Source organism: Sinocyclocheilus anshuiensis, unplaced genomic scaffold (assembly GCF_001515605.1).
Source record: "Sinocyclocheilus anshuiensis isolate Anshui unplaced genomic scaffold, SAMN03320099.WGS_v1.1 scaffold608, whole genome shotgun sequence".
NCBI lineage: Eukaryota > Metazoa > Chordata > Actinopteri > Cypriniformes > Cyprinidae > Sinocyclocheilus > Sinocyclocheilus anshuiensis.
The window spans coordinates 151011-155724 of NW_015557085.1; the positions used below are offsets into that span (position 1 = coordinate 151011).

Sequence of the window (4714 nt, forward strand, 5' to 3'; positions counted from 1 at the left end):
CCACAAATACTGCCTAAACAAAATACTGATTTTGTGCACTTTACTTACTGTACCAATATTTTAAATTGGCCTTTGAACTTAGCTTTATTGCATGACAAAAAAAAGTGTTACCTTGCCAAAGCACTGACAGAGCCCACTGATCTAATGGCGTTGTTGAGCGCTCCAAATGCAAACTTTGCATGCAACAATCAGGCAGCAATTGACAGCACTCTGATCTAGTGGCATACAGGCATCGTCAGATTGACAGTACTCTAGCCCAATAATGTTGGGGGATCCAGTGGGGGCGGCAGTCATATTTCAGGGTGACCGTGCCACTCTTTATCACAACCCTGCTAAAAGTGCCAGTACGTGCGCTCATTGGCGCCCCTTCAGCTGGTGGCACCCTAGGCGACCGCCTAGCTCGCCTATGCCTAGAAACGGCCCTGATCACACTGCTCCATGTTTCACAGATGATGTGTGTGCTTTGATCATGAGCTGTTCCAAGCCTTCTCCAGACTCTTTTCTTCCCGTCGTTCTGGTGCAGGTTGATCTTAATTTCAGCCGTCCAAAGAATACTTTTCCAGAAGTGCTCTGGCTTTTTTAGATGTTTTTGTCAAAGTCTAATCTGGCCTTGTTTGCAGCTTGTGGTGAAGCCTCTTTATTTGCTCTGGTGAAGTCTTCTCTTGATCGTAGACTTTGACAGAGACGCGACTGCCTCCTGGAGAGTGTTCTTCTCTTGGCTGGATGTTGTGAAAGGGTTTTTCTTTACCATAGAGAGGATCCTCTGATCATCCACCACTGTTGTCCTCCGTGGACGTCCAGGTCTTTTTATGTTTCTGAGCTCACCAGTGTGTTCTTGTTTTCTCAGAATGTACCAAACTGTTGATTCAGCCGCTCCTGATGTTCCTGCTATCTCTCTGATGGATCTGTTTTGTCTCTGAAGCCTCACAATTGTCTGTTTCACTTGTATGGAGAAATCTTTGACCGCATGATGTGGTTCACAGCAACAGCTTCCAAATGCAAATGACACACCTTGTACCTGCTTAATTGATGTAGAAAAAACAAAGGAATAGCCCACATCTGTCCATGAAACAGCTTTTGAGTCAACTGTCCGATTACTTATGGTCCCTTGAAAAAGGGGAGAGTTACCTATTAAAGAGCATAAATAAAGCTCAGAGTGTGCACTTTAAGCCCGTATTCATTATATAACTGTAACTTGAATATGTTTTGGTCAACAGCTAAAATAATAACAATTGTGCCTGAATTTATTCCTTGTGTGATGAATTTATTCATCAAATGCGTTTCCATCTCCCATTATTATCATTAACCCTTTTTCGCACAAGTCAAAAACCACCTCAAGTGAGCGTAAAAACTTTTTTGCGAATTAAGGGATTTTTATTTTAAATTTGGTGCTTCCATCACTCGTTTCTGATGCGATACTTCAAAATGCGCATAAAAACAGGGTGATGGAAACATAGCTTTTGATGCTACTGACGGACCCTCACTTTCCCCAGATCAGAAATCAATGGAGATCCTCTGGGACGTTACGTATCGGAGCATCTGAAGCACCACAGACTGTCCAGGAGCTCACTGATGATCCGGGTCTGGCAGGAGATCCTCCAAGACATGCATCATCTCACCAGGAGCATGCATAGATGTTTACAGTCATGTGGAGGCCAAAAACACTACTGACTCAGTTTTTACTTTGATTTTTGTGCGATTTTAAATGTGGCCTTCAGTGGGTTGATGACTTTGGTTTGCATTGACCATTTTCACATCATTTTGTTCTCAATTAATTACACAATGTATATAAGTAAAGATATTTCATTCATTGAGATTCATTGATTTAAGTGTTTGCTTAATTGTTTTTGAGCACTGTTATATGACGCTTTCCACTTAAAGAGACTGTTCATTCAAAAACGTCATGGTTAATTCACGCTCATGTTGTTTCAAACCTGTATGACCTTTCTTCTGCTGAACACAAAAGAAGATATTTTGAAGAATGAAACCATTTTGGTGACCACTGATGTCTATTGTATGGACAAAAAAACACTGAGATGTTTCTCAAAATATCTTCTTTTATATCAAGCAGAAGAAAGTAAGTCCTACAGGTTTGGAGAAGCATTAATAATGCCTGAATCAACATTTTTGGGTGAACTATGGCTTTAAGATGCTGATGATCAGACTGCACTCGTTCTTCATGCTGTAATGTGTTTCGCTGGAAATGGGTCAGCACAGGACGACTGAAAGCCAACCATGATGCAATTGACTGGATGAGCGCGTGTTTGTAAATCACGGCTCAGACACACACACTTCAGCAAACATCAGGAGAGGAAACGGCCTCTTTAACACACGTTTACATGAGCGCACAATGACATCATCCCACCAAACGCCATGCTTTCAAGAGTAGCTCCAAGAGCGCTCTGGAGCGAGGACATGCAGCTCAACAGCCTGTCTCCTCATCATGAGTGCTGTTTCCCGGGGCTCATCATGCACAGTGGAAGAGCAAATGAGTTGTGAATCTGGCAGGTTTCAGATGGTATTTCTGTCAGAGGGGATTTCCTCGTGTTCTCCAGGATGCCTGCGAAGCGCCACATTGTAGCAAACGACTGGGACATAAACAGGAAGTGCTGTCTAAAAACAGTGACAACGGGATTATACTCCAGACACAGCAGTTCTCTGAAAAATCCTTTAAAAGATTGTTGAAAAGCTGTGGAAATTGATGCACATTAGATCTCAGAAGCAAGCGTGGAAAAAAAAGTCCTTTAATAGGGCCTTTCGCACTGTTTTAGTTCCAGGACTAAATGTACAGTACTAAAGTACTGGGACGATTTTGCGGGAACTATTTCCCAGTACCATTTAAAGGGTTGCATTCGCACCGAGAGTGTGTACTAGGAAGTGACGTAAGCCGGTCGACAGCGTCGTCATTTGTGCGCGGCGTTCAACAACAGAAACAAAGAAGAACAATATTAACAACAGGAGGATGGAGGACGCTGTGATCGGAGCTGTGTTTTTGTTGTGTCTCGCGGGTTTCACAATAATGGACTTGGAATGTCGACGCATACGTAAAGCGATTGAAAGAACGGAAAGGAGGACTAAGAATCTCCAACGACAACTGGCAGTGCTACATTTGCTACAAGTGCCTGCACTTCAGCGTCCGTCCATCTATCGCTGTTCTCCATACTTGCGAAATAAGTTGACACAATGTTTACAGTATGTTTACACGGCATTTTAAATCATGGCGGGTGAGGGCGTTTTCATACGCGTTTGGCCAATCAGTGTCTACTTACGTCACGATTAATACCAGTTGTGCTGGTTAGACACTGCTCCGGAGTAGGAGCTAATTTGGTTCTCAAAAAAGGCAGTCCAGTACTAAAATCACACCCAGTTCCGGCGGTGCGAAAACGCCAAAAAGTGGGTAGTTCCACAGTTAGTTCTGGTACTATGAAAAGGTTCCCGCGGTGCGAAAGGCCCTATTGTTCTAATTAAAGAATTCAACAAAGGAAAACAGAGTGCAGAGACATGTAAAATCTAAAAACCTTCTCTTGTCAGGGACGATTCTTAAAAAATATCGGCTGCTATACAAAATGAGGCAATTTGGTCTGACATACAAAATGCTAAGGCAAAAGGAATCCAAAGTCAGAAGGCCCACTTACACAAACAGTCCAAAACTTCTTTTGTAATTCTGCACGTATGACCACTGACAAAATAGACACAATTACATGAAATAAGAAAAAGCATCAAAGAATGGTCCTCTCAGACACAATGATTTTCCTCCACAAAGAGTTCATCAAGCAACACCCAGACATTAGTCAAAGTTATTAATCTTTCTGCGCTCTTAACCCTTTCTATGTCACAGCCCCCAAGCCATCTGATCGAAAGACCTGTCAGTGCCAATACCATGAAAATGCAAAGATGATGCTTGAGGTCTTGAGAGAACATGGGGTTATTCAGAGTAGCAAGCTTGATGATAGTTTTGAGCTTGTTTGTTGCTCTCCTCCAAGTGAAGCATGTCTCCTGCGCGTTTGTCCTCGCTGTCTTCACAAAAGCACACCGGTTGCAGCACAGCAAGAGCTGATCAATGTTGAGTGGCAGCAGTGGGAACGGGTAAAGGACCAAGAGGCAGGCGAACCTCACCACAACACTAAACTTGTGAAGCATACTGGCACCATAGCAGAACTCATACAGCTGTATGAACACCTGTTGCGCAATGAGACAACAACACGTGTGTGTTTGGTCAGAAATCAGTCCAGACAGTACAGGAAGATGATAGACAACTGTGATGAAAACAGTGTTATTGTGCATGTTGACTTCGCAGAAGCATGGAAATGCAAATATAGTTCTGAGGTACAGTCATGCCATTTTGGTCAGAACCTCCCCCAACTCAATCTGCATACTGGCATGTACTACACAAAAGATGAAAAGGCTGGCTTTTGCACTGTGTCTGAATCCAAGCGTCAGGATGCTGCCTCCATTTGGGCATACATGGATCCTATCCTCAAAACAATAAGAGACAAGTTTCCTGGTGCTCACACCATCCACTTTTGGTCTGATGGCCCAAGCAAACAATATAAAAACAAGATGAATTTCTCTCTTTTATGTGATGTCCCTTCAAGATTTGGTTTCCAAAGAGCGACTTGGAACTCCTTTCCCACTTCACATGGCAAGGGAGCACCAGACGGCATCGGAGGGACGGTCAAAAGAACTGCAGATAGTCTCCTTCTGCAAGGGAATG

At 43.2% G+C, this 4714-nt stretch overlaps 1 protein-coding gene across 1 annotated transcript in view; it reads right to left on the reverse strand.

The window, feature by feature from the left end:
* LOC107677007 (mitogen-activated protein kinase kinase kinase kinase 4-like) overlaps positions 1 to 4714 on the reverse strand; it is a 65156-nt gene that overhangs the window by 49394 nt on the left and 11048 nt on the right. The gene's annotated exons all lie outside the window — the stretch shown is intronic.